General features: G+C 35.0%; 1 protein-coding gene across 8 annotated transcripts in view; it reads left to right on the forward strand.

Annotated features, from left to right (window-relative positions):
- KIAA0825 (KIAA0825 ortholog) overlaps window positions 1–13,457 on the forward strand; it is a 234,162-nt gene that overhangs the window by 55,359 nt on the left and 165,346 nt on the right. The gene's annotated exons all lie outside the window — the stretch shown is intronic.

Consider the following 13,457-nt stretch of genomic DNA (forward strand, 5'->3'; position numbering starts at 1 on the left):
AGAATATGTAAAGGGAAGGACAGAAAGAGAAGGTTTTTTTTCTTAGCTGAAAGACAGATCTGTTTCTTATTTTTTTATGTATGTTGCCTCTGCCCTCTAGGAGCCGTCAAACCAACACATATCATAATATCAGAATAATTTAATCTAGGGCATTCAGTTGGGACTGTTATCCCAGAGGTGATAGAAGGGTTTGTGTTTGCTTTGTCCATCCTCAGGGTAATGCAGTTTTTATTTGATATTCGTTGTGGCTTTTTTCATAACAAGTGCTGTAATTGATCCTGCTATACAGCATAGGGGAAAAAAGCCCAGAAAATAATAAAGCAGTGCCAGAACCTCAGAAAACTTTCTATAGACAACCTATTTCTCTTGGGAAAATAGAGATAGTCTATAACAAGCTTTAACAGAGTTATCTTTAAAATATTTCATATATAATAATCTATTTGTGCAGTAAGGAATTAATGGTTTTCTTTTCATTCTGTACTAGAGCAGTTATTCGTGAAGTACTATAAAGAGATTGTTTCCATTTATCAGTACCTAGGAGGTGTGTGGCTTGACAGAGAAGCTGTCAAAATGGCATGTGAAAAGAGGCAAATTTTGGAACTCAGCATCTTTAGTTGCTAGCTCTACTGGAGGCAGGTGGTTTTATCTTACGGCTTGATCCTCTTCCCTGTTAGATTTGTGCCTCTTATTACCTTTAACAGTGCAGGATTCAGCCAATAGTGTTTGGGCTGTTACTGTGCAAAGTTTTTATATAACATTAATTATAATTTCTCTGTGTACTCGCAGAACATAGTGTTTCCAGCTTACTAGAATAATGTGCAAGGAATATTTCCCAGCCACTCCCTGAAGTTATTTTGGTTATTAATGGGATTTTTTGTTTCAGACTTTCTATTGTATTAATAATTTGCGTCTTTCTAAAGTTTAAGTAATATTGTGGTATTTAAAAACATATGAAAAATATCTGTTGACAATATTTAGCATGGAAAGGATCTCAGCTAGTTTTCAGGTTATCTCTTACAAGTTTTTGCTTCAATTTCCTATGTGGTATTTCTCAGAAGTTATTTGCTGTAAGACTGTATATTGTAGTTTTACCTTTCGAACCTTTTTTGTGTTCCTTTGTTTACAAAACTATTAAGCTGGTTTAATCAGGCATGACTAACTTATATTAATTTATTATCTGTTAGATGAGGAAAGAGCTTCTCTTATAGATGATAAGACATCTGTCAGAGAAACTTAAATTCAATGGAATTATGAACAGTTAAGGTAGTAGTGGGAGGTTTTCTTTGGCTTTATTTATATAATTTTTGTATGTAAACAGAGTATAAATACTTATGTAGACTAATTAGCTGGGTTTTCCTAATTTCTTGTAGTTAAAAATGAAACAGAGATCAGAGCTTTAAGTTTTAATTTTTCTGACATATTCAGATTGATTGGCTTAATATTTTTAAATGCCACAAACTTTCCAGAGACCCTTAAACATTTAAAATCATAACTGAACTTTTTTTCTAAAATCTGAGGCAATAAGATATTGTGTTCCTAAATATCAGTAGTTTGTCATTTTTAAGAAAAATATTATTGCAAAGTGGAGGTAAACTAAAGTGATACAGATTTAACTAAGCACATTTTAGGTAGAAAATAATTATATAATACCTTCAGACATATACTATAATATTAATGTGACTATATTTCACTTCTACCCCAGTATATATCCTTTTAGTTAGATGTCCAGCTGCCTTCCTTTCTCTTTTCTTTCTCCAGAATATAACTGACATCCATTCTATTATAAAGATATGTTCAAATGCCAACTGTGATTTAAATTATTGTATTTTGAGTCTATTATCTTTAAATGTTCATGAGTTCCTACAGAATATACTGTGTTTGAGAAACACCTAAGATGAATGTGGCATATAGCTAATCTTGAACAGAAGAACTCACTACCACTTACAGGAGCTGCATTTGTGCAGTGGAGTTGAGAGCAAGAAGAGAAACAGGCTCTGGAGTAACTTGTTGAAGTGAAGACAACTTTGAAATGCTCAATTAAAGTACTTGGTATGAAAAGCCTCTTTTGAGATCACTTATATATTCCCAGCAATATGCCAAAGAGCTAACTTGAGATGTGAGTTTCGGTTTTTGCACATTTAACTTAAATTTGATTTTTCTACTGTGTTTATGTGCATATGGCTTTATTCTCCCTCATTTATAATTTCTTCTTTTTGAAATTAAGAGCTTTCATTTCAGATTTGCTTTTATCCTTCTATATAATTTGCATTCACTTGGTTTTTGATCTCAATAGCCATCGTTATGGCCTACAACAAGTATTCTGTGATTTTTGTCTTTTCTATCAAAAATATACTAAAGTAATATTAATACTTGTGGTTTAGCAACTCCATGATTGAAAATACCCCACCTATTCACATCTGGGAATAATTTCAGCTCAATAACTTCAGTATAGTTCATCTTCCATTTATATCTGGAAATTGAAGAGTTTCAAGCTTGGATTAATGCAGTTAATATTTATATCTTTGTAACTTTTTTGGTAGTTCTGTAAAGATGACAATTTATTGCAGATAATCTACAATATTTATGCTGTAGTTATAATTAGTTTTCCATCATGTTTTCTTGCCCATAGTCCACTATCTGTGTTTTTGCAAGTATGAGGGTGAAAGGGGAAAGTGGTTTAGTCTTGCTACTGTTCAGTCCTGAAAGTCATGTTGCATCTTTCTTAAGTGCTGAGAAGGCACATAATACAAAGTAATTCATATGGATGACAGATGATACTATGCAGTATGGCATCCTGCTTCTGCAGATCAAATTCATTCTATTGCCCAAATCCTAGGACTGGTACAATCTTTCAGTTAAATATCTAATGTGTCCCTAAGGCCAAATGTTTAGAATTATAGAGAACTTAATGATGGAGGTTATTTGAAGTTGGCTTTTTTTCATAAATTTGAACTTAAAAATGTTTGGAGACCCATATGACTATTGTAGTGGCTTTTAGACATTGTAAAGACAAAAATAAGAAAGTTATAATAAAAACTGTAACTTTGTCCTCCTTGCTTCCTTGCATGTCCCTCTTCTTGTCTTTCCTTACTTCAGGAGACCCACATCAACCTGTTCATCCTCTCCTGTGGACGTGCTTGTTTTGGTTCTGTTTGTGCATGACCAGCAGTTACTTCTTGTGCTTCCATTATATTGCTGCCTGCCTCGCATCTTCTTCTGTGTTCTATTTCTGAACTCTCTGTCCCATTACAGAGTGCCTGGCAACATAACTTTGGTAGGAATAGGGCTTTAGGGACCTATATAAAACAAGTTGTAGAAACAATGGTGCCTGTGTGCAAGTCATCATTGCAACTGCTGACCCCTTCATCTGCTCTGCATGTATATTCACAGAATTGTAAGGGTTAGAAGGGACCTGAATAATCATCTACTTTCAACTCCCCTGTTGTGGGCAGGAACACCTTCCATTAGGCCGGGTTGCTCAAAGTCCCATCCAACTTGACCTTGAACACTTCCAGGGATGGGGCATCCCCAGGTTCTCTGGGCAACCTGTTGCAGTGCCTCATCACCCTCACAATCAGAGTTTCATCCTAACATCTGATTTAAAGCTACCCTCTTTTGATTTGAAGCCATTTCCCATTGTCCTGAAAGGCACGTGGTTTCATTCTTGGTAATTTTTTTTTCAAAGTGTTTTCACATTAAGTGGACACCAGCTAATTGCCTTCCTTTTTGTTTTCACAGCATACCTGCGTTTTCTTCCTCAGAATGAAGAGACCCTTTAACTCACTGTGCTCTTTAATAATTGTATTCTCCTCCCAAGCGTAAAAGATGAGAACTGATTTACTCTATAGTCTGATATATTGTGAATGTTCAGTCAATTTGACATTTATATACTGTAGTTTTCTCTTTAGTAATAAAAAGTGACAAAATCTGAGGGACAATTATGATGAAAATCTCTCTTTTACTTCAAAATATGGGCCTGCATGAAGGCGACTTTGTAGAACTATGGCAGATTAGAGGACACTTCAAAAATGTCTTTAAAATATGCTCCTGCAGAATTGATTCAAAGAAAGTTGTTACAGGAGACTTTTCAATACATATATCTACCATCATTACTCACAAGTTAATGAGATGGTCTTGACTGATTTTTGCCAAGATGGAGAACCCCTTCAGTCATAAAATTGTACAGTAAAAAGTCAAAATTATTTTAGTCACAATAGTTTGTTTTGAAAAATAATATAGGTGGTTAAATTAGGGGGGAGTGTCATGCCCACAAGCTGGTTGTAATATGCTAAATTAGGATATTAATGTCCTTTTCACTGACGCTTAGTCTTAAAATTTTAAAAACCCATCTATCTTCAATCAAGGGGCCACTGTATCTACTGAGTTTTTGAAAAACAAAGTTTTCAGTCATTTTATAGTACTTTTTACTACATTTACTGAACAGAGCAAGACAATGGATATATTCCAGTCTATCTGACCTAGAGAGAGTAAGGATGGTTAAAACCCAGGCCAATTTCTTAAAAATCTAGCACATAGTGCCCATAAATATTGTGGACTGTATGAAATTAGATCAGTTACTGGTCTCAGATTTTCCAGAAGAGTTTACTTTTCATCAGTAGGTTCATCCTCTGGCTAAGAGCCAGATCTTCGTACGCTAGCACAAGGGACAATGTGCTGATTTTCTGTACATGTGCCTGGGAAATTCCAGCAATTTCTATAACAGAAGTTACGTGTTTTGTTATGCACTGTATTATCAGCTTGTAAATAACTGTTTTCGTTATGCAATCTCAGCTCAGTGAGTGGGAACTTGTATCTTCACTGACACATGTTCCTTTCCACATAATCCTTTCTTTTTATATTAGTCTTTCTACAAAATATTTGTTTAAAAATTTTGAATTTTGAAACATTTCTGTAGAAATTTTTAAATAGTAGTGTCTGCCCTCTTTGCTGTCTGCCTAGATTTATTTTTGATATTTATATTCCTTGGAAGAGTAATCATGAGAACTTTGAGGTGAATTTGCAGCTAGGGTTTTGAAATACAAAGGCACAGGAAGCAAAAATAAATCCAGCTGTGTTTTTTAAACTTATTTGAACCAATTAGAACTGTCTCTGTTATATCTTGGAGTAAGAGAAGCAGAAGTGACACAGGCACTTATATCTATTTTTAAGGAAATATGTAGTATCTAATATCATGCATATTCCATCCTACAGAAAGGAATGATCAACATGTGATAGAAATTACTGATTGGTTGAAGATTCTTAACAATCTGAGTAGAGTAGTTCCAATGTAATGAATCTGTGAAAGACCCAGCCTCTGTGAATGTTGAAAATTGAAATTCAGTTGTCAGACAGTTTTACATTTGCAGGCATTTAAGAAATGTAAGCCAAATTAAAATGAGTAAGTTGATTACTGTGTTTTCGAATGCACATTAGAATTGTCTTTTATCAGCCAAGTGTTATAAAATGGTTTGCAAGGAAACACATGCAAGTCCTGTCAAAGTTAGAATTCATGAGAAGCTTTGACAGACCTGGCAGTCCTTAATTTCTCTTTCAGCAAAGGCTGAGGAAGATCAACTTCTAGAGTTTTTCAAGGACTTCTGTTTCAATGTAGGTGCTATTTTCAGTTATTTTCAGCAGGCTTTCTTAGTTTTTATGCTCTCTTAAAACATTCTACTTTGGTATTTTCTGTATCTGAGTGTGAAGACTTCAGAGAATGTGATAACTCCCTCAGCCCACAGTGTAGGCAAAAAAATACCAAAAAATGCATATAGAATCAGTTTATGTCATTGGCAAGGCCAAAATTTTGTTTCATATCTCTGAGAAATAGTACTAAGAGCATAATTTTGTCATAGAATAGTTCTTGTAGTTTTAAGAAAGGACTTTTTGATAATAGTTACTACTTCAGAACAAATCATTAATTGTAGAATAGCACCTAAAAATCCACTCTTAACTGATAGAAACAATTGCAACTATTGTCTGTCTACAAGTTTTAAAGTAATTTTACTTGAAGGAATGTTTGAAAAATATCTGCTATTTCAGTATTTTGATAATTATCAAAAAATTATTGGATGTCACATGCTTAATTCCTTAACTAGACCAGTCAGTTAATTAGTTCTAATTCTGAAACTAAATAATTTGTTTACATTTGAATTGTTTAAAGTGTCACTGTCTGCCAGGAATTGAAGTGTGTGATAGGAACATCTTGTAATTTATTAGAGGCCATGCATGCTTTTGAGAATTAAGGAGGAGGTTGAGTCTCTTGTTTCAGAGAAAACTGAGATAGGTATCTGTGTATAAAGTAATTTTCTTGAACATGATTACAAGGCACTTCATCCTCAGAGTACTTCAGGAAGCCTCTGTAGCCTGTTCCTCGGGGTTGTAAATTAGCTGTATGCCGTCAGGGAGTCAAATTTGTGAGATCATTTGTTTAAGATGACGATATAAATTTGAAATTTGAGTGCGATTCAATGTTCTTGTTCTCCATCCTGTGTTTCCAGCCCTGGGCTATTCTTTTGTTCATCAATTGGTCAGTAAACATGATTTACAATTAAAGATTTTGGCAGATCTACCCACGCAATGTTGACAAAGGACTTCAGCATTTGGTAGCAAACATCAAGCAACCAGACATGGAGTTAACCTTCACTATGGGATCAAAACTGATCTCATTTTACTGGAAAGACATTATGGAGCAGGTTTTAATTATTTTATTAATTTTTAATTATTTTATTAATAAATTTTAATCAATAAAATAAAAAAAAACTTAATTCTAATTTTAATCAGTTGCATGTGTAGGGAATCTCTTTCAAAACATTAGTGTAGTTTTCACTGAGTTGTTTAATAGCTGGCAGTGACATCTCTGTGACAGACACTCTCAGTTAAATGTATGCAAATTTGTGCATGCTTATCATGTTTATACATCAGTTGAGATCCCTTATTTCACTGCATTTTTTTTGCCACATGCACAGTATGGATGTATGGTATAAGCATTTATGAAAGTCATGTGGTAATGGAGATGTCTAATAAGAAAATGTTTACCATTTTTAGATCTGTGACCTTTTATTTTTTAAAGGGACAGAAAATGCCAATGTATAGTTTCTTTGTGAAGGCTGCTTTACCAGGAACTCCTGGGTCTTGCTGCTGCTAACAGGGAGCTGCAAAGCAAGACAGGTGTTTAAAAACCCTTAACCACTCAGATAACAGTTTACATCACTAATAGTTCTTTCTAGGTCTGTCAGTTTCAATCAGCAGAGAGCACATGTGATCAGTATGTCTGATAAACTTGTCAATGCCTTTTTAAAGCAGGATTCCCCAATCTATTCTATTCAACTCTACTCTCTCCTTTCCTTTTTTCACCACTTCAAGTAGAATCTTGATAAGACAGGGATACAAGCAGCTGTGTATAGCTAGCCCAGGCTACAACTAATTTGCAGAAAAAAATTAAATCAGGAGGTAAATTATTTCGTGATTGCTCATTCCCAACAGAGTTGGGCATCATTCTGAAGAAAATATCAAATAATTGGTTTCAGACCATGTCAGACACATGCAATTCCCTTCTCTAATGGCTATGTGAGGTAGGACTAGGCCTCAGGGGTCACCAAAGGACTGAAAATAGCTTGGTGCCAGGCGCAGCAATAGGGAGACAGAACACATAGGAAATGAAGTGGCAGTAAGAGCAATCTATAGGGGAAATGTGCTTCACTTGGAATTTAATGTATTGGCTTAGAATCTGGCAGTAAGCCATGCAACAATTGTTTACATTTCTGTCACCATCTGCATCTGTTCTGCTTTGTAAATGGCACTTATCTTTGAGTGAGTAAATGGTGGAATCAATAACAACTGTTAAGGAATTTCCTTTTTTTTTTCATATTCCATAAAAATTCACACTGCAGACAATGTAGCCTTAGATTAATAAGAAACAGACATTAACAGGGTCAAAGGGATTTGTTTAGGAACATTTTATAGCTTCTTGGGTTTGCAGTAATTGTATCCATGTGACTTGAATGTATCTTGTAACATATCCAAATTAAACTGTTAAAAAAATGCTAGCTTGCCGTAATGAAGATGATTTTTTATAATTATCGTAAGTACTGTGTATAGAAAACTGCTGGCACTGTTTGTAATAATTTAGTTCTGTGTAATACCATGTATTACATTTGCTATGCCGAAATACTAAGTTGCTTTTTACAGTATAAGCAAATTAGCTATAATATCCAGCAATACCAATTATTTAAACCTAACAGTTGCATTAAAAATTGTATACCAACATGCAGTTTGAGAAAACTGTGAGCAGATGTCCATAAAAATGTAATATATCTTTACTACATGCAAATAAAGAATAATACAACTTATATACAAGCTCTATTTAGGAGATAGTGTGCAGATGAATGCTGTCATAAATGCAAGATTGTTATAATAGTTATAGCATCACTTAAAAGTTAATATCACTGAGACCTGAGAAACACATTATTGTTAATGGAATTTATGTATGTAACTCCCTGCACACAGCTTTGAAAATTTACCTCTTGAATACCCCTATACACAGTGACTGTCAGCAGCTAAGTTTATTTTGCTTTATTAGGCTATTTCTTTTTGGATTTTAGCAAAATGGTAATTCAGTTTATTATGTATCAGGTTGTAGTTAGATTTTAAATTTATTATTGCATTGCTGATTTTTTTATTTTCTTCCTTATATCACTTTATTGAATGAAATCCCTGACATTGCCTACTTGTGTCCATAGTAGAACAATATTTTAGATCTATCTTAAATGAAATCAAGACTTAAAAATGGGGACAGATGAATGATATTTAATGTATTGTGTATTGGGAACCTATTTTATAGTATAATTGTTTAAGAGGGTTTTAAACCCTTGGTTCCTGCTGAAGGAGAAATCCCTACTGTAATCACTGAAGAAAGCAGTCATCAGGTTGCTTTCCAAGGATTCCACCACAAGTCTCAGAAGCAGTTTAGCCATGTAGCTGTGTAGAGTGAGTAGTACAGGCTAATTAATCTGAGAGTAACATTGTCATAATGTAGTTGTTCTTTACCATTTAGAGCCGGCTCACTTCTGATGCAGATATTTCTATGCCACACTTTACTGAGTCACATGCCTGAATGAGTTGAAATGATCAGAATTAGGCACTCATTTTTTGAGATGTTGTAAATTCAAAATTCTTTAAAACATTAGAGATTCCATGCTCATTAAAAAAAAAATACAAAGAGAAAATAATAAAGTTACATTTAGCTTATGGATCTCATTCACACATGTTTTCTTATGCCTTTTGAGATTTTTAATGCCTCCAGGCTATAACCAAGGGAGCTAGAACAAATTTTTTAATGGTTTCAAGAGCTACAGCTTTGAGGAAAATATCACTTTTGAAGCTTGTTATAAAATCACAAGTTCACAGATATACACAGGTAATCTCGATCTAGCTCAGCCTTATTTCTTATGTATTTATTTCTTATTTCTTATTTCTAATTTCTTATTTCTTATTTATTTCTTATTTCTCTCTTTTCAAAGATGAGAGAAAATCTTTAAAAGTGCTAAGATAAAGGCAGATATCTTGCTACTGAATTTAAGTACTTAGGAGAAGGTCAGGTACAATGATCAACTGCTTTATAGAATGTCTTTCACTTTATGTTGCTTGAAAAATGCTTTAATTAACTTATTAGCTGTCTTAGAATTCATATGGGCACCTCTCAACTTCATGACTGGTGAAGTGAAATTCTATGATACCATCTGTCCAACTACATCCAGCCAAATGGTCTCTGGTAAAATGGACAGCTTTATTCTTTGACAAGGGTGGCATGTCCTTCAGATCTTAGGAAAATTTCTTCAGCTTCAATTCTGCTAAAATGAAAGACCAAACCTGAAAATAGTACCCCTAGTTTCTCCAGTGTTGTATAACTGTATCAGCTGCCTTGGTACCAACACACAAACCTTGCATAGACTGACACCCTTTTTTTGGGCCTTTTTTTCTATTAGAAAAGCTCTTTAAGAGTAACACTGTTTGGGTTGGCAGACTTCTGGTGCCTGTTTTTTGATAGTTGGGGTAGTAAATTAGCATGCTTGAAGAAATTAAATATTCTTTAGGTCCCCTCTGCCTCTGTGTGGTAGGAACTCAAGAGTACAGATTATCTAAATGTAGAGATGTTTATTGCATGGAAGTTTTGAGCTTATTCCTTTGCTTAATTCCGGTTTTTTGTAATGAACCATCAAGATTTATTTACTTGCTACAAATAAATACAGTGCAGGTTCAAGTTAATTCAAGTTATTTTTTAGTCTTCTCCCTCTTATCCCCCCAGAAAAAACTGAAGATACCTCAAGTACTCTCGCTTTTTTCCTCTTAGCAAAGTAGTTGTGAATCAGAAATACAGTTTCCTAGTTCTTTTGAGGTTTTTGTCTGAAAATTCGAGTTCCTTAAAAGCTATGCAAGAAAGCCTTGTGTGCATTAGTGAGCCTGAAGGCCCTGACCAGCCTTTTCAGGGACCTACACCACAGCCTGCCCAGGAGATCTATTTCACCTGTACCTGAGTCCTCAGTCCCTGCTTGAACTGCATTGCAGCTATCCTGATGTTCATCTGCTCCAGAGCTGTGGACCCCATTAATTCTATTTTCCTGCTATGAGCTTGAACCTGCCTTATCACCATGGTTCCACTGAATGGTCACTGAACTGTGCCTGACTTGTGGTTACCTTCACCAGACCAGATCCAGATTCAAAAGAGTGAATTAGCTTCATGACTCAACTTCAGATTTATGTCATCACCATGAACTTGGCTGATGATCTGGACTCTTGATTGAAACCTATCATGACAGAGTCTGCCTTACTTAGGATCTGCAGGATTGGGCCCTGGCTGGCAAGGAGCCTGTCCTGCTGGCCCTATTACCATGCTTGACTCCCTGTTCTCAAGTAGCAGCCAGACTTCAGTGGTCCCTGACACTGTGCTTGGTTTGAATATTTTCTGTTGTAGCTTAAGATAGCTCATTTTCTTGACTCTAAGATATTTCTGCTAGCATATTTGGCCTCCAGAACAGTTTAGGAATCATCAGCATTGGCACTGGTTTTGTACACCAGTATTGGTGTGATCCTTGTTTTGCAGAGACAGAAGCCTGGGGCTATGTTCAGGAGCTCAGAACCTTTTTTTACTCCTCTGTGTTTGTTTAGGTCCTGATCTCAACTTTTTTTTTGAGCAATATTCGCAAAATCAGCTCACTGGCACATTGACAAAGGCTGTAGAATGTACTTTACCTCACTTTAGCCTCTGTACCAACCTTTCTGTCCCTTTTCGGAAATTCTTCTCTCTAGGTATTACTTTAGCAGGAAGCCAACATATTCTGTTGTTAGGAGGTACTATGGAGATCCTGTTTATATTTGTCTGTATCCAAAGATCCTGCTGCAGCTATTTCCTTGTACAGGGACTACATAAATTAAAGTCAGACATGCTGAAAAAATCAAATTTGGAAGAATGATAGTAGTAAATTTCAGGTGGTTCAAGAAGGAAGTTTATTTGTATCATGTGAATTTCTCCATTTCCTTTCTATCCTGCAGTTAGACTAGAATGCCATTGCTTAACTGATTTGTGGCTGGCTGAGATCAGCTTCATGGGCTTTCAGCCACCCTGTCTATGGGGCTCTGTGGATTGGATAGAATGCTAACAACAATTTCAGACCATTTTCATAATGGAAGGATGCTTCTCTTGCTGCACAGTGTCACCTGGGAAAAATGTCACTAAAAAATATTAGTTTTCTGGCCTAACCCTCCAAATCATGATCCATTTGGTAACATTTTCAGAGTAAGAATACTCCACTTTGTGAATATGGCAATTTTACCTCCAAACAGGTGTATGTCACTGAGGTTTGGTTGAAATATATCACAGCCTTCATGTCTATTTCACATCTCTCCACATGGAGACATGTTCTCTTTATTACAGTCTTCTACAAGATTTATCAACCTGTTTTGAAATGTTCTCTATGTCATCACATTTGCTGCTTTGTTCTTTGCTGTTACACCATTCTTAAAGGTTTCTGTCCTGTGGCTGTCCAATCATAACAATGTCAGAAAAGAAGTGCCTTTTCATTCTACTCTGCTAAAAAATGGATAGTGATGTGCTTGTGCAAGCAGGCTGATCAGTGTTCTTCAAAATTAAATGCTGCCATTAGTATTTCTAGCCTCATGATATAGAAGACCTTTCAGTCAAGCTTTGCATACTCAGGAGTGTGCACACTACTTGAGCATCAACACTAAATAAATGAGTTGTCATTTCTGAGAAACAATAAAACTGAAATATATTCTGAATGATCATTAAAAGTAATTTTTTTTTCTTTTTCTGAGTTTGGTAGTGTGTTCTAAAAATAGCTTACTATGGTATGCCTTTGCCTTCTACGTCCACTTTCTTTCAGTCTAAAATGGACGATATCATTTGAGGCAATCAAATAAGTGGACCATTTCCTTGTTCCTCCATAGATGGGGCAGAAATATCACAAGGTTTTCAAATTATAGGAGATAGAACTAATGTTCTGTTCATTTTTAGAATGTGTTTTATGATTCTTATACTGCAGACTCAAGCAGTCTTTTCATGTCAGTTAAACTCAGATTATATTCTCTAGTTTTCAGGTAAGGAATAAAATCTTGTGAATGTGACTTTTTCCTAGGTTTAAGACTTAAAATTAAAAATCCAGTGATTGATTTGTTATTTACTCATTATTCAGAGAGGAAAGACACTAACAGAGGCAATTATGCAATTATAGGCGATTATAAATCTTTTGACGTTCTTAGAAATGCCAGGAACTAGCATGAATACACCTGTTTGGAACTTTGAGGAAATTCAGATGTGGATGGAAAACCTGCAGTCCAGTCTCTAAGGCTGTAAAACTGGAATAGCAAATTACGGAATTAGTATTCAGAGTTCAGCTCTGCTACTTAGATCTATGTCTATTTAACAGTGATTTTTAAATGCCTAAAAAATATTTAGAAAATTTGAGGGAAAAGGAAGGTACAAAGTACTTAAAATTTGCAAAGGTCAGAAAGATTTTACACATAAAAGTACATTTCAATCAATTTATTTTTGTGTTCATCTTTCAGAGCTTCTCTTTCATACTACTCTGGCTCTCCCTCTGACACTTTTGAGATTTACTGTTTTGCTGATGTTACATCTACAACCACATGCATAGGAACATGGTATCAGCTCACCACAACTTGCACAGAAGTGGAAATTTGTTACATTTAAAGAAATTATAAAATTAAAGAACTTAAACCCATGTGGTTTGGTAATGCTGAATTGGAAATGTCTCACAGTCGTTTATAGTCTGACTGTGCTGAAATCAGAGTTCCCTGGTTGATGTGACATGATTATATGTTACGAGTGCATGTGTTAACCTTTCAAAATAAAATGTTCCGTTTCTTCTTTTAAATACCAAATGCTTATATAGTTATAATACTTGCTGATATTTGCTCACTGA

The sequence above is a fragment of the Taeniopygia guttata genome, chromosome Z (assembly GCF_048771995.1).
Source record: "Taeniopygia guttata chromosome Z, bTaeGut7.mat, whole genome shotgun sequence".
Taxonomy (NCBI): domain Eukaryota; kingdom Metazoa; phylum Chordata; class Aves; order Passeriformes; family Estrildidae; genus Taeniopygia; species Taeniopygia guttata.